Here is a 25177-nt window from a genome sequence, read left to right on the forward strand (position 1 = left end):
TGCACTTCCACAATTCAATGAAACTAGCGCCTAGATACCTGCGGATTATGTGCGCTGCAACAAGCGTTGCTAGGCTTGATTACCAAGTCACACTTGCATATCAATTGCATGAAATGTCAGGTGTTTCCCATAAGTCTTTTGTCAAAAAAACAAAAGATTTCACTTTGTACATCTGTCATTTATCTCAAATTGCCAAGAAAACACAGCCTGATAGGTTCCAATACCTGTAGTGCCAAATACATTGATATGTTCCCAGAACTACCCTTAGCACGCCAGACCAGGTCCTAGTACTGACCCACCTGAAGCGTGCCAATGCTCCACTCACAAGTCTCCTCTCAGGTACCCAAGAAGCCACTTTATGTCTTATCGGAGGGAAGGAACATGCCACCGCAACCTTGATTGGAATGAATTGGCTTCTGCCCCCAACCCAGAGCACCTTCAAAGCATCCAGCATCACCAATAAGGCATTCATGTATTTAACGTATTAAGTGTGGTATTGTTAAGGTGTACGTCTCGCAACTTGGACGTACCTCTGTTTCCGGATGATGTCCGCGTTGGGGAAGCCAGTCTGAAATTCGGATTAACCAGTAGAGAATATGGTACAAGGAAGCGGCCTCAGCCCTGTCCTGATAGTACAGGATTGGATGGGGACCACCCCCCAGCACCAAAGATCTTCTTCTTGTAGTGACCTTGGTTGCTGTAGCTGGCACAGGCGAGACGGGCAACCAGAAAGTCGAGAAGTCCAGAGAGTAGAGAGCTCCGTAGAATGGCCCAGGGGAGAGAGCTCAGAAGATCGCCAGGAGAGCCAGAAACACTCAGTTCAAAGGAGTTCCAAACAACAGTCAATGTGCAGGCTGTGGATGGATGGGTAGCCAAGTTGACGGAGAGAGTCCAGGCCCAGGCACATCCAGAAGGTGTTGAGGTTAAATTGGAGCAGGCAAGTAAACTGGTACCCCAGCAAGGCAACAAGATAGGGACACCAAGGAGGCGACAGATAGACCTCAGGAAACCTCAAAGGATTTAACCAGGGGAAGGCAGTAAGGGAATAACAGGGAGGCCAGACAAGGAATAGGGAGCAAAACTCGGAAGCGGGGATTCCAGGCAAAAGGAGGGAACCAGGCAGGGAAACCAAGCAACAGAAGGCAGTGGGTCCGGTGGGAAATGCTAGAGAACCAGGCTGAAGGGCTGGACGGCCTGGCAGGAAAACAGGGACCCAGGCGGGCAAAACTGGAAGGTCTGGTAGTGGAACAAGAAGACCAGGCAAAGGAAGGGCAGGGATCCAGGCAGAGAAGAGAAGCAGGGCTGCAGAGCCAAACAGGAGCCGGCGGCGAAACAACGGTGAGTCAGGAACGAACCGCGTTAAGACGCAATTCGTTCCTGCACCCGATCGCTATTTACGGCCGCGGTGCGAAACTGAGGCTTGGAGCGCGAAGAGAACCGCGCATGCGCCGCGGTCCTTCCGAGGCGAGAACGAGGCCTGAAGCGCAAGCCTTCGATCGTCTTGGTCCGTGGCTCACGCGTGTGCCCGTAGCCTGGACCACACAGCTGATTAGGGCATCGGAGAGTCTCCCTCCCACTGATCCGATACCTAGAATAGAGCTGCCAAGGAACGTAGCGACCCGCAGCCTTCCAGGTACGTGTCCTAACACCATAACCCCCTCCAGAAAGGCCAGGAGCCCGGGTTTCCAGGGATGACGGCAATAAAACTCTCTCACTAAACGAGGAGCATGGACATTACCCACAGGTTCCCAAGTGCGATCACAGACAGGGTAACCCTTCCAAATCGACCAAGAATTGCAATCTCCCCCTAAGGTAACAGGAATCACATAGTTCTTGAACTTCAAATTCTGGCATACCCTCAACCTCAATGGGTGCTGGACGTGAAGGGGAACGACCATAAGGGTCGGGGCGATAGGACTTCAACAAGGAAACGTGGAATACTGGATGTACACGCCAGGACGTGGGAAGGGCCAATTTGAAAGCCACCGGAGAAACCCGTCTGATTATTTGGAAGGGACCAAGAAATCTAGGAGCCAATTTCAATGGTAAGTTAAGGGCCGGTAAGTACTTAGAAGATAGCCACACCCAATCTCCCACTTGAAATTGAGGCACAGGACTCCGATGTTTATCGGCGGTCTTGCTCATGTATTCTTGTGCCTGAGCTAGGGTACCAGCTGCTCGAAGGTGGAGGGACTGAATCTCGGCAACCAACTGATCCGCAGACGGAACTGGACTGAGTTGAACAGGAGAGAGAGGCAGCAGGTTGGGATGAAGTCCAGAAGAACAGTAAAAGGGGATGAATCTGGTTGCTGAATGGACAGAATTGTTGTAGGCCACTTCGGCCAACACAAGGTGAGAGGCCCAATTAGATTGAGATGCATTTGTGAAACATCGCAGATACTGTTCCAAAGTCTGTTTCGTCCTCTCAGTCTGCCCATTAGTTTGAGGGTGATGACCAGAACTAAGAGCTCGATGAATTCCCAGATGTCGACACAGCTGGCCCCAAAAGGCCGAGATAAACTGAGAGCCCCGATCTGAAATAATCTTCTCTGGTAACCCATGCAGGCGAAAGATGTTTTGTAGAAAAGAGTTAGCCATCTGAGTTGCTGTTGGTATCTTCTCAAAGGGAATAAAATGGGCCGTCTTGGTGAAACAGTCCACCACCACCATGATACATGTGTTGCCTTCGGAACTTGGTAGGTCCACAATAAAATCTGTGGCGAGTGTATGCCACGGATAAGGCGGCCTTTCAGTAGGATGTAATAAGCCCAAAGGTTTCCTGCGGGGAGTCTTAACTTGGGCACAGGTGGGGCAGGATTCTACGTACTGCTTGACCTGAGCCGCCCAACCAGGCCACCAGAATTGGCGTGCTATCACTTCTTGTGTAGATCGAACTCCTCGGTGTCCCCCAACCTTGGAATTATGTAAACCATGCAATATTGCTTTGCGTAGAGCTTCAGTAGGTAAGTACAGTCTATTTTGGAAGAGCAGCAGGCCTTCTTTCTCACGCACTTGTGGATGTGTTAGCAAAGCAGACCGTTTGGAATCCACTGACGTTTCTTGGGCTACTCTCTGTAAGAATGGTACCAAGGCCAGAAGGAAATGTTTCGGGGCCAGCACTGGCTGATCTCTGCCTTCATGTTTGATGTCATCCTCAAGGGATCGAGACAATGCATCTGCTTTCACATTCCGAGAGTTCGGTACATAGGTGATGTTGAAATCAAAATGTGAGAAAAAGAAAGCCCAACGGGCCTGCCGAGAAGTCCTGCATTGAAGAGATCATAGATATGTAGATTGCGGTGGTCTTTGCGTACCTCCACTAGAAACCGGCCCCCTAGAAGGTGGTGACGCCATTCTTCAAAAGCGGTCTTGATGGCCAGAAGTTCCTTTTCAATAACCGGATAATTCCGTTCACTGGCCGAGAGTTTCCTGGAATAATATGCTACTGGGAATTCCATGTTCAATCTGGGATCATGTTGTAACAAAACAGCCCCAATCGCAAAGTCGGAGGCATCGGTCTCCACTATGAACGGTCTATCCTCCCGGGGATGACAGAGTATCGGGGAGGTGCTGAAGGCCTCCTTTAACTGTTGAAAAGAAGTTGAGGCTTCTGATCCCCACTCAAAACTCTTCTTGGTACTGGTTAAACTGGACAGTGGAGCAGTCACCTTAGAAAAAGCCGGTATAAAATGGCGATAGAAGTTGGCAAAACCGAGAAAGCGTTGGAGAGAACGTCGGTCCTTGGGAGTCTTCCAATCCAAGATAGCACGGACTTTAGCCGGATCCATATTTATCCCGGAGGCACTGATCACGTATCCAAGAAATTCAATGTGAGCCTGATGAAACAGACACTTTTCTGGTTTCGCATATAGATCGTTCTGTTGTAGTCGCTTAAGGACCTCCCTCACTTGAGTAGTGTGTTCCTTCAAGTCTTCAGAGAAAACCAGAATGTCATCCAGGTACACCCATACAGAAACGCCGATTAAATCAGCAAATATATGATCCATCAGACGCTGAAAGACAGAGGGGGCATTACATAGGCCGAAAGGCATCACCCGATATTCGTAATGGCCCAATGGTGTCTTGAATGCTGTCTTCCATTCATCTCCAGGCTTTATGCGCACCAAATGGTAAGCCCCACGTAAATCTTGCTTGGTAAACACTCGGGCTTTGTGCAAGGATTCCATAATAGTGCGAATCAAAGGAAGCGGGTATCTATCCTTTCGGGTGATTTCATTCAGCTGTCTATAGTCGACGCAAGGCCGTAAGGTACCCTCCTTCTTCTTGACAAAGAATAATAGAAACCCGGCGGGAGAATTTGAAGGTGCGATATAACCCTTCTGAAGACATTCCTGCAGATATTCTCGTAGTACCTCCCTCTCTTGGGACGTCAAGGATACACTTTACCGTGCGGAATCTCTGAATCTGGTAACAGGTCTATGGTGCAGTCCAATGATCTGTGAGGAGGTAGAGGAATATCCCTAGGTTCAGAAAAAACGTCTTGAAATTCGGTGTACTCAGATGGAATTGAAACAACAGAATATAGACTGATTCTGTTCTCCCCATCGGTCTGTGTTGAAGCGGGGGCAGTTGTTTGAATGGGGTCACAAATACAGCATTCCTTAGAGCAACGATCAGAACAGAACACCAACGTTCTAGTCTCCCAATTAATGTTAGGATTGTGATGCAACAACCAAGGTAACCCCAAAATTATGGGGTACGTAGGTGTCTTAATTACATCAAGTGAAATCCGTTCCCAATGCCCTTCAATCTGTAGATGCAAGGTTTCAGTATGTTGGTGAACAGGGCCTGAAGACAGAGGAGTCCCATCGATTACCTCCACCATTGAGATGCGCTTCTTTTCAAGCAAGGTGATTCCATTTCTGGCCACAAAACCGACGTCAATATAATTACCAGAAGCTCTGCAATCCAACAAACCTAGCACTTCAACTGGTTTGTTACCCGACCAAGAAACTTTAATAGGCAGAGCCATGAGAACCACAGGCTGCATGGGCTGTCTCTCCTGTGTCTTCACTGGAAGGTCTGGAAAAGAAGAGGGGTCTGACGTAGCCTTCCCTATATACGGCAGGCCATTTAGTTTTCCGACTTTCGGAGTGGTCGAAGCGGGCAGGTACTGAGGTAATGTCCTGAGGCCCCACAATACAGACACAACCTGAGATCTCTTCTTCTCTTCTTCTCTGCCTCTGATAAGGGGCCTCTGACGGCTCCGAGTTGCATCGGTTCTGGCGCCAATTCAGTGGTACCCGATGCCTTGGATGGAAGATTCGGGAATCGAGGAAGTGTTTTCTCCGAACGCCGTCTCTCATTTCTTCTCTCGGCCATCCTGTGATCGATTCGTAAGACCTGTTCTTGGAGAGACTGTAAGGTATCTGGTTCTGGGATATGAAGTAGCTCATCCTTGTACTCTTCTCTTAAACCCCTTCGGAAGAGTGTCTTCTGGGTTACCTCGGGCCATTGAGAATCGGTGGCCAATTCCCGGAAACGACTGATGTAGGAAATAATATCGGTTGACCCCTGTTTTAAGTCCATAAGTTGGTTCTGAGCGGTGGCCGCAAGGTTTGGTGATTGAAATACTTCCAAGAATGCTTTCTCAAAAGCCACAAAATCTTCGAGAATGGGACTCTTGGCTACCACCAGCGGGGTTGCCCAGGCCAATGCATTTCCAACTAAGTTTCCCAAGATATATCCAATCTTGGCCTTGTCTTGATTGAAATGCGTTGGACGGCACAAGAAATTAATCCTGCAATGGTTACAAAATTCGGCCACTCGGCGAGGATCACCATCAAACTTAATTGGACTAGTCTGAGCCATTACAGACTCTGCAGAGATGACTGAACTAGCCCCATGTGCCACTACTTGCTGCAAGGTAAGATTCTCTTGACGTAAGGCTGACATCTCGGCACGTAGGGCTCTGATTTCGTTTCTTAATTCTTCGGTTTCATCCATCTCAGAATCTGGACTGGTGGTAAGGCGTCTTAATCTGTTAAGGTGTACGTCTCGCAACTTGGACATACCTCTGTTTCTGGATGATGTCCGCGTTGGGGAATCCAGTCTGAAATTCGGATTAACCAGTAGAGAATTTGGTACAAGGAAGCGGCCTCAGCCCCGTCCTGATAGTACAGGATTGGACGGGGACCACCCCCCAGCACCAAAGATCTTCTTCTTGTAGTGACTTTGGTTACTGTAGCTGGCACAGGCAAGACGGGCAACCAGAAAGTCGAGAAGTCCAGAGAGTAGAGAGCTCTGTAGAATGGCCCAGGGGGGAGAGCTCAGAAGATCGCCAGGAGAGCCAGAAACACTCAGTTCAAAGGAGTTCCAAACAACAGTCAATGTGCAGGCTGTGGAAGGATGGGTAGCCAAGTTGACGGAGAGAGTCCAGGCCCAGGCACATCCGGAAGGTGTTGAGGTTAAATTGGAGCAGGCAAGTAAACTGGTACCCCAGCAAGGCAACAAGATAGGGACACCAAGGAGGCGACAGATAAACCTCAGGAAACCTCAAAGGACTTAACCAGGGGAAGGCAGTAAGGGAATAACAGGGAGGCCAGACAAGGAATAGGGAGCAAAACTGGGAAGCGGGGATTCCAGGCAAAAGGAGGAACCAGGCAGGGAAACCAAGCAACAGAAGGCAGTGGGTCCGGTGGGAAATGCTAGAGAACCAGGCTGAAGGGCTGGACGGCCTGGCAGGAAAGCAGGGACCCAGGCGGGCAAAACTGGAAGGTCTGGTAGTGGAACAAGAAGACCAGGCAAAGGAAGGGCAGGGATCCAGGCAGAGAAGAGAAGCAGGGCTGCAGAGCCAAACGGGAGCCGGCGGCGAAACAACGGTGAGTCAGGAACGAACCGCGTTAAGACGCGATTCGTTCCTGCACCCGATCGCTATTTACGGCCGCGGTGCGAAACCGAGGCTTGGAGCGCGAAGAGAACCGTGCATGCGCCGCGGTCCTTCCGAGGCGAGAACAAGGCTTGAAGCGCAAGCCTTCGATCGTCTTGGTCCGCGGCTCACGCGTGCGCCCATAGCCTGGACCACACAGCTGATTAGGGCATCGGAGAGTCTCCCTCCCACTGATCCGATACCTAGAATAGAGCTGCCAAGGAACGTAGCGACCCGCAGCCTTCCAGGTACGTGTCCTAACAGGTATAGCTATAAAAATAAATTTTCCAACTTTTAAAATACAAAAAAATAAATAGCAAGTCATTCATGATGAACAGATTGATGAGCAAGCAGAATTGCTGTCAATATATGAAAGCAAGAACAGTACAGGAGAAAAGAGGTACAGTCTGGCATTATTCAAAATGTCTAATACAAAAAAACGCAGACAATTGTTTCTGAACTTGCTTCATTTAACAGGGGTCAGCAGGCCTGTGTCTGCATGCACTCTCTAAAAGGTATGTGGCCAGGCACACATCCTTGCTTCAGCACTGGTGGAACATTAGTGAGAACACACACCTAGGAAGCATGTCACAAAGGGAGTTGTGGGTGCAATCCTCCCCACCAATGAGTTCATATTATGAATTCTTCTACCCCCATTATTTCTGCAATGTATATAGCTGTATTTATTTTCTCAGTACGCCCCAAAATATTGCTCTGGTGATGAATGGCCAAGGTGGCTTTTTTTGTATTCTGGAACTTGTCGTCCTGCATTTACGTTGGGAGAATGTGGGGTACGACAGTATTTATTGCTAGACTGGCGTATCCAGAATACAATGCGGCATGGATTTGACTGTACATTTTAAGATGATGCAAGGTCATGTATACTGAATCCTGTACAGTAGCCCTGCAGACCTTTCTTTTATTTCCATCTTTGCCCTCAACACCTCCTCTCTAGTACCACCCGGTGTTAGCACGTCCACATATTCTTCTTCTGCCCCCATAGCAACCATCTATCTGCTTGCATTGCATTGCATCCCAAGAACACGAAAGGCTGCCCTGGAATGTTTAACTCTGCACCTCGAAGATTAATCAACATCATATGTTGTTGCAGTGAAAAAGAACATATATTGTGCGGTAGAGCGTTTGTTTGTAAACAGCTCCATTAAAATGGGGCACTATTTACATGGGGCCTCATTACACGAGCGCCATGGTTGCCCCTGGTATTTTACCGAGTCCGCCATGGTGAATGGCGGAATTACCACCCTATTCCAAGGTGTGTGGGGGCGGTAATTCCCCATTCACCATGGCACTTCCCCATTCCCATTTTTGCCCCCACAGGGCTCAATGGGAATGGGGAAGGCGGTAATTACGGTACTGCAATTTGCGGTACCGTAATTACCTCCAAAGTCCCTTTGCGGGTCACGTCCTTAACGGCTGGTAAAACCAGCCGTTAAGGTAGGGACCCACAAAGGGACCTCGTAGTAAGGCGGTAAGGGTTTACTGGCACTGATACCCTTACCGGTACCGGTAAACCCTTACCGCCATCCGTGTAATGAGGCCCATGGTCTTTAACTAGTATCAAAACTATATAGTGGTAACTCGGATACACACAGGGCCTCATTACACGGTAGGTGGTAAACGATGGTGCGGTTGCCGCCGGTACCATATCGGTACCACCATGGAGAAAAGGGAAATTACCACCCTATTCCAAGGTTGGCAGGGTGGTAATTCCCCCTTTCTCCATGGCCCTTCCCCATTCCCATTTTTGCCCCCTAGGGCCCAATGGGAATGGGCAAGGGGCTAATTACGGTACCGCAAATTGCGGTACCGTAATTAGCACCAAGGTCCCTTTGCGGGTCCCAACTTTAACGGCTGGTCTACATGAGCCGTTAAGGTCGGGTCCCACAAAGGGACCTCGTAGTAAGGTGGTAAGGGTTTCCCGGTACCGGTGCCCTTTCCGGTACCGGTGCCCTTACCATCTACCGTGTAATGAGGCCCACAGTATCGCGTTGATTCCTCCTCAACAGTTTCTGCAAAAGAAGTTTTTCGATAAAATTATTTTGAAAAAACTCATTGAAATATGTTGGGGTGGGCTTAGGGGTTAAAAAGGGTGGGCAGGGGGGCAAGGAGGGTTTATAATATAGGGAACGGGGTTAGGGGCAGGAACTCCCAAATTAAAAAAAAACACACTTGATGAGTAATTTTGTCAAAAAAAGTATTTTAAAAAACTCATGCCTCTGCAGGGAAATAGAACCATGCACACATTTATGAAGACTGTTGGTAGACATGGTGGGGGGGCATTTTACCAATTCAAACAGCCCCCCCTTCTAGTAGTAGTTCTTCCATCACACAAAATGATCAGGTTCACACCACCTCTGCGGATAACCAATGCTATTTTCCTTTGATTTTACAGCCAGACAAGCTGTCTATGTAAATACCTATTCTTGCATAATTAGCTCCACATCTTGTTAAACAATCTTCTATTACTTATTTTTAGTTTTATTGTCACTTTTGTGAAAGTCAGCCGCAAAAGTATTAGCCATACAGATAGAACTTCAAAACATATCTGCTTAAACTCAGATACCCCCTACAGCCATCACGTGATGAGCGTCTTGCATGATCACTGCTTTAATTGCACCATTACTGACATTCATGGCTCACCTTGAGCTCCCATCTGTCCTTGATCACACTAGTGGTCCTCTCTGCCTTTGCTATTAAGTCCAGTTGTAGGGCCAACAAGGGTTATTTACCCCTGCACTGCAGCCCACAGGGAGGGCTTCCCTGTAGAGTGTTTATCCACACCCCCAATGTGACCCAACCCATAGTATCACAGCGCAAAGAACACAAAATAAGGTTCATGATAAGATGTGTCGATTGATCTTTGTTTCGCTTAAAAACAAGAGAAATATTTCATAAGATGTCTACTGACATATATGAGTGAACATGGTATTTGTCAGGACCCTAATCCATGACGTTGTAATTATCAGAAAAGACTGATCTTTACCAGTTTATTAATGGTTGAAGGAATAGCGTGTTCAAAATCGTTTTGGCCTTAAAACATGGGCAATAATAAAAAATATACAATAAACTCCTGTTTTTTTATTGAAGGTTCCTGTGTAATGTACTTGATGCATAGGAGTGTGTTGGACATCTCATGTTTGGTTGATCATCGAAAGTGGGGAGATGTGTTGTAATGTACTGGATGCATATCTGTGAGCTGGCATGGAACACTATGACAGCTCGTGGAATGTTTGGATATGTGTCATTACCAGAGTTCCATTACAGTCAGTTGAGCCTGAATGATGGGACCCAGTGGTTTCTCTATGCTTAACGGCTCAGTGTAACTTACAATAAAGTATGTCTAAATAAGCGCAAGAAGACTGAAGAAGGTGCTATTTAACAGTTCCTATGTTATATTTTACACAAATCATGTTTAAACCCCTTTAAAAGCAAGCACTGCGAGGCATACATTTTGTGAAATGGACAAGCCTCCTGTGCTTGAGTTAATCTCTGTCCTTGCGGCACTAATGAAGCAGAAGCCGCCTAATGCTATTTTTTATTACAGCGGCGGCTTTTGTTTTATTATGAGACGCAGAGAGCAGAGAATGCAGGCAGGAAGGCTGTTTCTTGGTAAGTGCTTATTTTCATTGACTTTTTAAAAAATTATTTTCCTTTCATTTTGAGTCTACCGGGCTCCTCCGAGCTGGGGAAGTCCGGGAGACTCAAAACAAAAGCCGCTGCAGTAATAAATACAATGCGATTGTATTTATAATTGCTGTGGTTTTCTTCTACGTTTCCAGGGCTCTTCCATGCCAGAGGAGCCCGGGAAACCCCCACAATCATAAATACAACGACTGCAGTGGCTTTCGTTTTGAGTCTCCCAGGCCGGTGCAGTCATAAATGCAATGTTGTGTATTTATGATTACGCTGGCTTTCGCTTTGTGTCTCACGGGCCCCCCGACTCAAAGCGAAAGACACTGCAATTATAAATATAACCTTGTATTTATGATTTTCATGGTTTTCTAACCACGGCAATCAAATACAACAAAGTTGTATTTATAAAAGCACTTCTCTGCTCTCCACATCTCACTAATGAAGCAAAAGCCACTGCTGTAATAAAAGCTACCAGCAGATGGCTTCTGCTTCATTAGTGCAGCGAGGGCAGAGATTAACTCAAGCACAGGAGGTTCGTCAATTTCACAAAATGGACACCTCCTAGTGCTTGATTTTAAAGGGATTTAAACATGATTTGTGTAAGAATTTACATAGGAACTTTCAATAAAATGAGGTTTATTGGATATATTTTACTATTGCCCATGTTTTAAGACCATTTTACTCTGCTTGCAAGACAAACTGGCAGCATCTCAGCAATTAACCCATTCCCAACCATCTAACCCTCTTGCTTTCCAGATGTGCCACTTATAAATTCTTTGGGACTCATGACCCTCAAACATTCCAGATGCACTTCCATAGCCTTCAAGCGTACTATTCTCGCCTCTCGGTCCAAAACAATATTATCATTTGTACCAATTTGTAGTCTGTCAAAAGTGTTTATGATGAATGACACCACAAGATGATCAGCTTCCAGGTAAATATATCTGCTCCAATGCTCTTCCAGTCTCTTCCTTCTCAGGAGAGGGGCATAGGCCCTTTGCGTCCATGATTATTTCCTGTACCGCAGAACAGTCAATTGGTGTGGCCGGTTTATGCTGGCAGGATCCACTGGTCGCAGTTTAACAGCCTTGCTCATTTGCCATTTCCAGGCCATAAAACTCAGTCAGCAGAAACATGATATGATATGGCATTTATAATGTGCCTATACACAAGTGTTGGAGGCGCGGCGAGGCAAGGGAGGGGGAACAGAGGGAAGACAGACAACAATCTTACTAGGCCAGGTGTCATTCAGATCACGCAAGTGCATGGGAAGGGGGAAGGGGAAAAGTGCAAGGGGGAAGTGCAGCACATGGGAGAGGGGAAAGTGCAGTACATGGGATAGTAGAATAAATAAGATAAATAAACGGCCCGATGGTGGCAAGTGCCAGGAAGAGCAGAGCATAAGTGCTGGTGGGGAACTGTAGGGATACAGAATACAGTCCCCGGGTGCGGGAGTTGCCGGGGGGGCAGTGCAGGTGTGCAAATGGCACGGCCTAGGCCCAAGGTCACAAAGGGTGGCCAGGTAGCGAGTGCAGTTTCAGCCAGAAATTCAGCAGGGGAGAGGGGGAGAGAAAGCAGAAGTAAAGAGGAAGGTTCTGAGGTGCTTCTGGAACCGAGATGGTTCTCCTCAAGTTTCAGGGAGGCAGGAAGGCTGTTCCAGAGGGAGGCCCCTGCCGAGGAGAGTGATCTAGCACCAACTCGTTGCTTGGAGAAGCGACGGACCCTGAGGGAGTTGGAGGCGGATGAGCGAAGAGCTCAAGAAGAAAGATATTTGGGAAGAGAGAGTTGAAGGTATTGCGGCCCCAGAAGGCCTTGTGGACAATGCAAAGGGTTTTTAACTTAATCCTTGCAACAAGTCTCGCAGTCCTGTTCTGGATAAGTTGCAGAGGGCGGAGAGTGGAGGCAGGCAGATTTAAATAGAGGCTGTTGCAATAGTCCAGCCTAGAGAGAACCATGGCTCTGGAGACGGTGAGCTTCTGGGGGAAGGAGAGGAAAGTAAGAATACCTCAGAGGAGGTGTAGCTGGTAGTGTGACTTCTTAGAGACATCAGAGATGTGAGGAGAGAAGGAGAGTGTGGAGTCGAAGATGAACCTGAGGTTTTTAGCCTTGCGGGTGGGAGCAGGAAGAGAGCCAAGAGAGGCCAGCCAGAGAGCTGCCGGAAAGGAGGGAGTGGGTGTGCCAATGAGTTAAATCTCAGTCTTACTGGCATTAAGGCAGAGGTCATTGGCGGCACACCACTCCTGGCTAGCAGACAGACAGCCAGAGATGAGGGAAGGAGAGGAAGAGGCCGAGGGTAGCCTGAAAATGAGCTGAGTATCAGCTCATGTGCAGTAAAGTTCATAATAGCCAAGCATTGCCTGGAGCCAATAGGCAGGGAGGTGTCCTAACCAAAGTCGGCTAGGAGTTAAAAGAAAAATATTAAACACTAGGGTGAGGAAACGGGACTATGTCAGAATGTGAGGCACATTTTTTTAAACTGGAAAAGGAAAGGCAAACCCTGTTTCCCACCCATCTTCCCATGCTGTGTTGGGTATGATCAACACTTTGTTAATAAGTTTATAACTCAAGTCTGCGTTTTCCTGCATAACATCACTGTGGTTTAAATGGGGGCCAGAGGTTTTAAACTAGGTGGACCATGAACTACAAAGAGCCATGGATGGGCAGATCCTGAGACATGAGAGCCTGATGACTACCTTGAAAAGGGAAATACATAAGAAGAAGGAACAAGTCTCCCCAAATGTCAAGAAACTTTCAGTACATCAGCGAAAGAACAACATTTGTTGTATTGTGTTGCTACTGAACAGTGTGTTCTTTTTCTCTTTCCTCCACTTCTGAAAACTAGCAGAAATTCTGTGGGCTTTAGGTGAGTTTTGTATGTGGGAACAGTACTGTATGGGTGGGTTCTTTAACAAGGGATATTTTCTAACTAACCACAAATGTTCTAATGCTTTACGTAAGTGCAAAGACATTGCTTTGTATTATCACCAGAATAAAGGCATTTGATATGATATGACATGATAAGGCATTTATAATGTGTCTGTACACAAGTGTTTCTAGGCACCACAAGACAAGGGAGGGAAGACATAGTGAGGACAGGGCAAACGGTCCTACTAGGCCTTGTGTCATTCAGATCGAGCGAGTGCAACAAACGAAGTGCGGGGGGAAGGAGAGGGGAAAGTGCAAGGGAGAGGACAATGAAGTGCGATCAGGGCAGCATGACTCTGGGTATGTGCAAGGAGTCAGGGGGGTTGTAGGGTTACAGTTACATCCCCTAAGTGCACAGTTGGCATGGGAGCATTGCAAAGGAAGACTGTTCGCGGAGGGGCCTGGTACCCAGTGAGACCCTGAGCGAACAAACCAACCAGTTGGGGAAGAAGACAGGTAAGTTAGCAAGGGATCGAGATAGAGAAGGCAGAGGAGAAAAGAAGGGTCTTGAGCTGCTTCCAGAACTTCAGGTTGTCCGGCTCAAGTCCGAGAGGGGCAAGGAGGCAGTTCGAGAGGGAGACACCTGAAGAGGGGAGAGATCTACCCACCCACTCTCTTCCTGGAGAAGCATCTGACCCTCAGAGACTTGGAGGGAGCTGAGCAAAGGGCTCTAGAAGGAAGGTATTTCAGAAGAGAGAGTTGGATGAAGTGCAGGCCCTGGCGCCAGAAAGCCTTGTGGGCGATGCAGAGGGTCTTGAACTTGATCCATGCAGCCACCGGGAGCCAGTGAAGAGATTTAAGGGCTGTAGAGACAAAGTCCCTGGGCATGAGGCCAAGGATAAGTCTTGCAGTCCTGTACTGGATTAGTGTCAGGGGGCGAAGAGTAGAAGTAGGCAGATTGAGAAAGAGGCTGTTGCAGTAGTCCAGCCTGCAGAGAACCATAGCTCTGGAGACACTGAGCTTCTGGGGGAAGGTGAGAAAACGGAGAATACCTATGAGGAGGTACAGCTGGAAGTGGGCCTTTTTGGCAAGGTCTGTGATGTGAGGGGAGAAGGAGAGAGTGGAGTCGAACATGACGCCAAGACTTTTTACCTCATAGGAAAGTGAGGGTGGAGGGCCCAAGGAGGGCAGCCAGAGTGAGAGAGGGAAAGTGGCATCAGGCATCCCAATGAGAAGGATCTCCATCTTACTGGCATTAAGGCACAGATCGTTGGAGGCGCACCAATCCTGAATCGCGGAAACAGTCAGGAATGAGCGAGGGAGGACAGGAGGATGAGGGAAGTCTGAAGGAGAGCTGAGTGTCATTTGCATAACACTGAAAGTTAGAAGAAAAGGTAGAGATCAGGTGGGCAATGGTATTTGATTTCAATATGCCCCTTCTCCTTTGCCAATCACTTTTTCTTGCTCCTTGAAAAACATTTAAAAATAACCACCTTCACCGATACTTTTATGCCAATGGAAATACATACCAGCTTCTTAGCACCAATTTACAGAATTTAGTGAAGAACAAGAGAGAGCCATTGAAAAATGCACCTATGCATTTTTACGAACACCATTTGTTTTTGCATCTATTCCAAAGCCCATAATTTATAAGTTTGCCTCATGTTTATGAGTGTCACCTGCTTTAGGCCTAGTTGCACTTTTCCAACAGATCTCAAGCTTGTCAGTGGAATTACCCTTACAGCAAGCCTTCGCCCACCTGCGAAGGAACATGCATCTCCATTAATTACAAGGGGATGCTCAACACCCAAAACCATACAACTTCAACTTCTTCTCTCATAATGTGCGTTGTGCCCATTGTAATACCACCTCAATGACATTAACATGTGATGTGTGTTTGTTGTCTGTATGGCCAACATCTCAGCTGCCCCGACCAGTGCTGGAGTTTCTACCAGAAAAAGTCCCAAAAGAAGTATTAATGACGATTCCATTTGATAACACCAGCAAGTGGGAAAGGTAGCAGTGACCAGATCGAGCTGCTCATGAACATGATGGAGGAGCAGAGGAACAGGAGGTGCAGGAGGTTGTGGTATGCCAGAAATAGGAGCTGGATCATTGGACATGGTTAAACAGAAAGTTTTATTCAACTCAAATGAAAACTGCCCCACCTGCCCCTACTGCAACAACGATGTTACCTATCTTCTTGAAATGGAACGTGGTCGTCAGGACGTTCATTCAACATAAACACCTGTCATTGGTCCAAAACCTGATCTAACTTACTGACCCTTCCACTATACACCAATGATAACACCGAAGGAAAATGCCTGTTAGGCTTGGTTTCTTGGGATTTCATTGCTGACCCCCTCCTCTGTTAATTGTACTTGAAAACAAATATTCATCATAGTTCTCTGTGTTTGGCCTTTGCCAACAGGTCCTTAAACAAACGTCACTCATTTTTGCTGTTACTGAAACCACAATTTACTTCTCAAGAGTTCCCCAAATGAACTGTCTCACTGTCTCACTTTCAGTCCTCCACACACTTGAAAGTTTCAATGAAGTGGAAAAAGGGTTACTTGTATCATCCCCTTCAAAATACGCAGGATATATCTTGACAACCTCTTTTCCAGAGCAATGATGTCTCTTCTTAGAGCTAGAGTCAGTGGTTGAGCTATGTTCACCTTCCTCTCAGCAACCTCCTGGCCCTCTTTGCTATCCTAGGTTCCAGGGTCTTTTCTTGGTGACGTTAGACCTTTAAAGGGCTCTCTAGCCCCTTCGTTTGCACTCTGCTCAAACATGTCCACCTCAGTTACATGAGGGAGGCCTTTACCCCCTTGGCTTGATAGGACTGCCTTAAGCTGGACTTGCATCTCTTTTTTTCTTGCGGTTTATGTGTATACCTTTGTGGGGTTGGCGACTAGTTTTCGTATGGACTTCACCTCCCTTGGATATCGTTGGGTTTTGCACTTCACTGAACTCGTTGAGCTTGACCGCCCACCTTTCTTTCTCATGCCCAGATTGTGTACCTGATGCTCTGTGGTGCTCTCTCCAGGGAAGGTCGACAGGCTCCTTCGCGTCAACGCGATTCCTGGCACTTTCCGATGGCAGTCTTCTCAGTGACTCGTCGGTAACTCTTTCTCTGGCTTTCTCCAGTGGCGGCCTTCTTGTGGGCTCACCGGCGTCTCTTTGTCTGGCTTTCTCTAGAGGACTCGCCAATGTCTCTTTTTCTTCCTCTATCTACATCTCTTAGGGCCAGAGAGTAAAGCTTTATTTGGTCAGCATTACTGCTAGTTTTGCTCACCTACCACGTACACTCTGTGGTCCTGCCTCCATGCAGCACTGGTTCCTCACAATAGAGGCGATGTGCACTCTGCACATTTCCACCCCAGCTGACGGCCTCTGCATCAACAGGTCTTGCTCCCCAGGTGAGGATGATTGAAAGCTCCTTATATGGGTCTCTGTAATGAGTGACAAAGTTGCATTGACTACAGGATTTCACAGTTGAGTTGGGGTCAGCATTGACATTACACGCACAAAACAGGCTTTGTCACTTTAACAACCTCTTTGGCAACCATTTAGGCAGAGAGCTGGGAAGGATCTTAATAAAGACTCATAGAGCCTCATCACGGGTCCAGCAGTAACCGTACCGGTGCTACCGGCAGATTGCCGCCAGACCCATAACTTCCCGATGGCACCGGGAGATTACAACCTCGGCGGCCTGGAAAGTCAGGCAGCGGTAAATTGTAAGTCCTGTTCCCATAGAGTTATTTGGACTCTATGGGAGTGGGGACCACAGAAGCACTAGCACCGTTGCTACCGGTGCCAGTGCTTCCATGACCGGTCTGCCTACTCGCTGTGCCCGGCAGGGTTAAATCTGTCGGGCACGATGGCTCCGGCAGGCAGACTTGTAATATGCCAGTCCAAAAAAAAATGGTGCCGGTAAGCTTACCGGCATCCTTGTTTCCCAACCGGCAGGGTCAGAATGAGGCCCATAGTCTCTGTCCCCTACGGGGAGTCACTAACACGGAGTACCCGCTTGCCCAAACCCCTAGAGAAGGCCTTGAGTAGCAGGCTCACCTCCCTAGACTCAAAAGGGTTGGCTCCCCCTTTTGTATCCAAGGATACTAGCTTCAAAGGTCTTTGAGTACCCTCACATTTTTGGGGAAGGATGTAGAGAGCCCTTTTAATGAAACTCTGGCCATGATCACTCGTATCACATACAAGCAGATGTGTCTCTGGCTCCTGTATAATGCCACAAAGGCTTAATATTCAGAATACAGATGGTGTGCATACATCAGGAACGCAGATGTCAACTCCGGGGGAGGGTGTGGCATGACACTTGCAGCATTTAAGGGCTGAGAGACTGGTACTTCACCTTGCTACCATATCATGAATGAAAGATCTAAGTGTGACAGGCCAAAGACTATTACTAATCCATCAAGGAATTCCAGGCTCATTACACGCCACCATCATTACACTGCCTAAAAACTACAGTCACCATAAACCTGTGTGACCGGCGGACACTCAGGCATGCAGACGCCAAGTCCGGGGAGGGGCTAGATCTCATTTATACATTCAAAATAGGTGTTCAGCACCTGACGCGGAGCAAAGGACTGCAGCTAAGGATTAAATGATGTTACCTGATGTTTTCTGACCAGGGTCACCAAGGGGTTGAATCTTGTGCCCAGAATGATTTTATTATCTAGTTGGGCAAAATCCTATTATGACTCATGAGTGGATCATTCCATTGCTTTACATGTTTCTAGTCAGCTTACCACTATAGGCATTTTAGACCTTCAACACATCCTCCTGCTTATCCATTACCAGTTCCCTTAACCACTTCTTGCCTAACCTGTGTTGTTTGAAAAACTAGAATGGCCATAAAATATCCCTTTGAACCTTCTTAACTTCTTTTGCAAGAAACAATATTCCCTAGATTAATCTGCAGTCTTCCGTGTACCCTTTTCTCAAGACCTTCATGAAAGATCTTCTTCCAAGAAAAAATGATATCTATCAAACAGAATCTGGGTGGGACTGCTAAACACCCAATGTTTTCCTGCTCTGTCTACCACATTGCAATATCTTAAAAGAAACTGTTTTAGTTACAAGAGGGGATGACTCAACAGTAACAACATTGCTAAGCACATTGAAGCCTACCAATTTTGAGGTTGACAGTGTGCCAGGCTGTTTCATTCGTTTACATTGAGAGGCCTTTGCAGAATGTATTCTTCTTTCAGTCAATCACCATTTTCAGTCAGGTATGTTTCCAGATTTCCTCAAAGAAGACAATCTGCCCCCACTTTCTAAGGAAAATGGAGTTCACCCCAAAGTGCTGGCCAGTGTTCAACCCATAACCAACCTTTGTATCCCTTCTAAGGTTACGGAATAATTGGTACTCAATCAGTTGCAGTACTCACTTGATACTGAACACTGTCTCTCCCAATAACATTCTGGTTTCTATAAAGGCGACAGGCCTGAAACTGCTCTTCTGGGCTTTGAGGCAATAGAGAAAATCAAACTCTGAGCTTGAATCTCGGTTGGAGTTGGTTCAGTAAATATTTAATGGCAGCACTGCTGAGGGAATTCATGTTCCCCAAGTAATCCGGACAGTAATCCAGTTACAGTTATTTACATAGATTATTCATACATAGAATCCAATGTAACAAAGGAAAGATCTTATGTCTTCACCAGGGAGGATTTCACTACTTCCAATTAGTACAATCGACTTCTTTAAGGCGACGGGCAGGTCCGGTCTCCCAAGATTACTCCTGCCACCTTCAAGAGATATGACAACAGATGTGTATTCATGGTTTAGGTAAGACTCACACTGGCTTATCAGCATTTATTTGAAGAAGATTTGGTTAATACAGGAATGAATATACTTTTGGCTATGTGAGCGAGGTTACCAATATACGTGCTGACACATCAGAAAGCTTGCATGGGAGGAAAATACTGCTTCAGTGTGCCACATTCTGCTTCTCCATTCTGACTGCAAGCATATCATTCAAAATGGAGTCCTTATAAGCAACGCCAGGCCTGGGTGAATAAATATAACGCCTAGCCTCTCACATCTGTACACTGATGTTGTTTTCCCTTTAAATGTCCTTAGAATTACATTTCCCAATTCCTTTCTTTTAGGGAACCTTGTATATGTTTCTTCCACGTGGATTAAACATTAGCAGCAGTAAGCAGAGGTCATGGGATGTTTCTGTCCAGGTTATGTAGATCTGCCACAGTTCACATGATTGATCATTGCATCCTAACTGAGATGCTGCAATCTGTGTATAATATGACCAGTAACACCCTCACTTGGTTCCATTGCATTCTACAGGAAAGAACACAGAAGGTGGAGCTCAGATCTTGTACCCACTCTCCTATAAAGGGCACATGTGCCGTACAAAAGGGGGTGCCACTTTCTCCTGTGCGATTTAACATATAACCGATTGCTCAGTTGGGTCTTTGGGCCACTTGGGACATATCCATACAATCATATACAGATTATACCCACATGTAAATTGAGATCACATGAATAGAGGGTGCTTTTCATCCTCCACAAGGATGTTTGAAATCGACAAAAGATTGGAGGAAATGTCCTCATAAGCGACTAAATGATTCTAAGACAGAACGCATCCTTTTGGTAGGAAGACCCTGCAGTTCATTCTTATACCACCTTTACTGGACTCTTCACTCCGCTATTCTTAGTCCAGAGAAAGTGTGGACACAAAGAAACAAATCATCTGAATAGATTTAGACACTCAACCTTTTCACCTGAGAGAGTAGGAGGACAAATATTAATGTGCACCAAGTAGGATACAAGATCTGCAATATAGATATTAAAAAGTAAGGGTGCAAGAGCAGAACCTTGTTTCAATCCGTGTCCAGTATCTATAGAAGAGGACACCAATCCCTTACTGTCTAGTTTAATCTGGACCAAGGTGTTTTCATGTAGTCCCTGAATGGCCGCCAATAGATCACTAGGGCAACCCAAGGATTCCATTTTGGCCCTTAGTTGTGTCCTATTCGCTGTGTCAAAGGCAGATTGATTTAAAGTCGATCATTCCTCGGTGCAGATCGGGCTGCGCATTACAGGAGAGGGCCCATGCTTCAAGCCTATCCATCAATAGAGAGGCAAATACAAATCCGGACGTGTCAGACATGGCTAGTAGTCGATAGTTTCCAGTTACAGTTATTTACATAGATTAGTCATACATAGAATCCAATGTAACAATGGAAAGATCGGACCGCATTCTATCACCATACTTATAAATGGGGACCAAAATGGAACGTCGTCATGCTATTAGAATTTAACCTTCTTCACACACTTGAATACAATAAACAACAGCTTTCCCCAAAACTCGGGGGCGTTTTTAATCAACACATTCGGTAATCCATTTGGGCCTGGGACTCTCGAGTTCTTTAAGGCACACATTTTCTTTATCAATTTCTGAACGCATGATCAATATATCGGACCTAGGGGCAGCTACTGCATGAGACTTGTCCAGGCCCGATGGTGACTTATAGGTATCGAATATGTATTGTGCCCAAACTTGTTCTCCAATTCCGCAGACCACACGATCTTTTGGAGCAGAATTAAAGGTACTCATTATCCTCCAATGTTTACGAGTATATTTTGTTTTTACAATAGAGATCATGCGTTGCCACTGCGCATTTTGGCCAGAACCCAGCCAGCCCTTACCCCAGTTCTGATGTCTATTTTTAGCTGAGCGACTAGCGGCCATCATCTCGTGAGTGTTCTGATAGTGTTTCCCAATAAGTCAGAGTTCTGACCTCAAGGAACATTTTGCATCACAAATCGCTTTGTCGTAGGTATGATTCGTAATTTTCGTTGTTCCTTATGTCATAAGTCCCTTTTTGAACCTCCAGTGAGGCCATGCACTGCATAATACAGCATTCAATACCTTCAGCAGTTACAAAGGTAGCATGAGATACTAAATCCACCAAATTAATACTGAAAAAGTTATGTGCACTCTCGATACTTCTCTCAGTCCAAATTAGCCTATTTCTTCCTGCATTTCTCCCAAGATCCCCAACCATGCAATCCACACCATTTGCTGGACAAAGATCCACCTTGAGCAAGAGAATTGCATGATCACTGAGGACGTGTCACTGACCGTAAGTCTCCTTACACTAAATGGATTACTCATATCACAGAAGAAGTAGTCTAATGTTGATACCTTTGACCCACATTTCCATGTTGATGTACCCGGTCTATCGCCAGTGACATGACCAATCAGCATACAGCATTCCCAGTCTCTCAATATATCAAGCCAGGCTGTACCCTTCGAGGTCTTAAATGCAGGCTCCATGAGGGACTTACTGTGCACATACTCACTGCTATCAATTTCATAGAGGCACTGACATCGGGCATTAAAGTGCATTAAAGTGCCCGCCTATAAGAATCATATTGTGTGGAGAATGTGATTTAACATGAAATAACAGATCACTGACAGCCTCTACGATATCATCTGATTTCAGGGATCATGTAGGGTTGTAGATGCTTATGATGGTAAGATCAGAATTACAGTTGGAGAGTCGAATTCTAACTGCTAAGATAGATTCACACTCAACCTTATTCTCTCTCTGCCTTCAGGTGGCTCTTAACCCCAACAATCAGACCACCAAAAGGATGTCCCTTAGGTCCCTTAGTCACTAGAATTTGAGAAATGTGAAATCCATCCACAATTAGACCGGTGCGCAACCAACATTCCTGCAAGAGAAAGACACGATTGTCGGTCAGCAATTTCAATGACCCTTATTCGCTCAGTAAATGGGTAAACCCACAAGGTGTTCCAGGAGCTAATCTTTCACAATCAATTCTTATTACATGTTCCTCCCTCCTTGGTCTGTATGATCCAATTTCAAATACCAAGGATGTCTCCTTGCAAGGAGGTGGCAGGATTGGTGTTAGTGATGGACATACACCTGAGGTTCAAGGCTTCACTCGAATGCTGAATGTAAGACAGTTGGTTGATGTTTATGGTAACGGGATCCTCTATCGCGTCAAGTTCATAGCCAGGTTGCTTAAATCTATCCGTATATTGCCTGACCGTTACCGCTGTTTCAGATGAGCAGCAGCACACCCTGCTGAATATGCATCTGGAATTCTTCAAAGGTTCAAAAAAATCAAAGTCTTCAGTGTCCAGGGTCCTTAGTGGTAAACTTTTGTGGGTAACCTGAAGGAAATAGGAAATGTTTATATGGGTATGAAGCTTTGTTGTTTCCTGTCTGAGTGTCTTAATGGTGAACGTCGAGCTATTCTCGGATATGACCGCCTCCAGGGTTTTATCGGATATGGACTGATGGGCACCCTTAGGACACAAGGGGATGCAGACAGCCTCTGATGTATGTCAGAGTCTATGGCATCTGTTTGTAATGAGGTAACCTGGGGTGATCCTTCAGGCGGTGGCATGTAACAGTCTTCGTGGGGTCCAGGTCCTGTAATCCCACAGTAGTCAATATTTCGGGAGACAATTAATCTCTCAAGGAGTAACATATGGCCAGAAGGGAAATATTGTTATCAATTTCTGAAAAAGTTGGTTCTGAGTGAGTCATGGTGTCAGGCAGTGTTAGTAAATCGACCTCTTCCTGAGTCATAGTCGCTGGTGGCGGGATTGGTTTAGTGGGGAAACAGGTGGCAATATTTCCCAAACCCCACTCCTATATGTGATTGTTTTGTGGGAAACTAGTGGCTTGTGATTTAAAATGATTTGACCTGACCCCTTTTGCTCGATCACGTGCTCCCTGTGTATGCTGGTTTTTAGCAAAGGGCGAATTTGGTGTTAGATTGTAGTTGTAGTTAGTTCTGGGCCGTACTTTACTTGGCATCTTGGCCAGTGCGTGGGCATCACCCCTCCTTCACACTCCTGGTGCAGTGGTGTTTGTCTTGGCTATAGAAAGCCCACCTTTAGAATACAAATTTGCTAAGTCCTTACCCTTTTAGTTGAAGTTGCTTCCAAATGGGGTATTTCTCCTCTGCATCGGCTTGTTGCCTCCTCAGCCAAACACTGCTGAACACAGTGTGTACACTCGGTCCACACTCTGCCACACTCCGCTAGACAGGGGGAGTCTTAAGGACAGAACTCCGCCTCCTGCCACTTTCCAATAGCACAGTAAAAAGACTGAAGAGCAACACACAGTGAACACACTCGGTCCACACTACGCCACGCTCCGCTACACAGTGGGAGTCTTAAGGACAGAGCTGCGGCTCCTACCGCTTTGCAATGGCACGGTAAAAAGACTGAAGAGCTTCTTGCAATAACACACAGTGAACACACTCGGTCCACATTACGCCATGCTCCTCTACACAGTACGAGTCTTAAGGACAGAGCTCCGCCTCCTGCTGCTTTCCAATGGCACAGTAAAAAGACTGAAGAGCTTCCCGCAGTAACACACAGAGAACACACTCGGCCCACACTACTTCACGCTCCGCTACACAGTGCGAGTCTTAAGGACAGAGCTCCGACTCCTGCCGCTTTCCAATGGCACGGTAAAAAGACTAAAGAGCTTCCCGCAGTAACACACAGTGAACACACTCAGACCATACTCCAAACAACAAGGTTTACTCTACATTTCTAGGTTGAAGTGTTTTCCCTTTTCCTTTTAAGAACTTAGATGATTGTAATAACTTGCGAAAGGTTATCGATCTGTTTTGGTAATTACATAACGTTTATGGGAATTCCGGAAAAGGCCATTCCCAGTGTTCCAAACTGATGTGTTCAGTCACAAGAATTCCAGCTTTATAGTGTCATGATACAAGCAATTTTGAAAGTAACACATTCGTTGTCATTCCAATTCGGTTTCATTATTATCATTTTGTTAATCTTTAGTTATTCCCCTAAAAATAGTTTCGGTGCATCTCATCATCCATCCCTAGACGTCCATTGAGTCCCCTCCTCCAAAGACATTCCTTTCTCGTTCTTCCTCATTCTATGAAACATAAAAAGCTAAGCCAATAATGTGGAGACCATGTGTTCTTTCGTCATCAATTCATTCTAAGTTGACTTTCTTCCTGTGCACTTCAGTTTCACACGGATTGCATTCTTGCAGTTCACTTGAACCAGTGGGAATCATCACTGGAAATGGGGCGCCCTGTCTTGTACCATTAGTGGCCCTATTTCGGGTGCATCTGCTTTCCCTCTTTCTCTACGTCTACTGCCCTCGTTCTCCATCTCACGCACTCTCTCTCTCTTTCCTGTTCACTACCTCTTTCATATTCTCCTCCTGTCTCTTCCTCGCTCACTTTCTTTCCGTGTCCTTGTCTCTCTCCCGTCCCCCCTCTATCTCTCCCTTTGCCACCTCATTCCCCTTGTCTTTGACTTCCTCTCTCAGGCTCTTACTCTCCTTTCCTATTTCTCTTTCCTGTTCACAACCGGCTTTTTTCTCTCCATTTCAATGGTGTCTCTCTCTCCTTTTCTCTCTGTTTCTCGCTTGCCCTCTTGTTTGCTTTCTCTCACGCATATTCTCTCTCCGGATTCCCGTTTCTCTGCACCTTCCTTCTTTCTCGCTATGTCACTCGTCCTTTTTCCCTCCCTATCCCCCTTTCTCTGCCTCATACTTCCTCTGTCCTGTTCACTGTCCCTCTACCTTTCGCCTTCAAGTTATTTCTTTCTGTGACACCTTGTCTCTGTTTCTCTAATTCTCCCTCTCACCCTTTCTCACTCGTTCTGCCCTTTCCTGTTTCCCTGTTTCCTGCCTCTCTCCCATCCTCCTACGTTCTCTCTATGTCACTAGTATCTCTCTCTTTCTTCCTCT

The sequence above is a fragment of the Ambystoma mexicanum genome, chromosome 12 (assembly GCF_040938575.1).
Source record: "Ambystoma mexicanum isolate Mex_15411 chromosome 12, UKY_AmexF1_1, whole genome shotgun sequence".
Lineage (NCBI taxonomy): Eukaryota > Metazoa > Chordata > Amphibia > Caudata > Ambystomatidae > Ambystoma > Ambystoma mexicanum.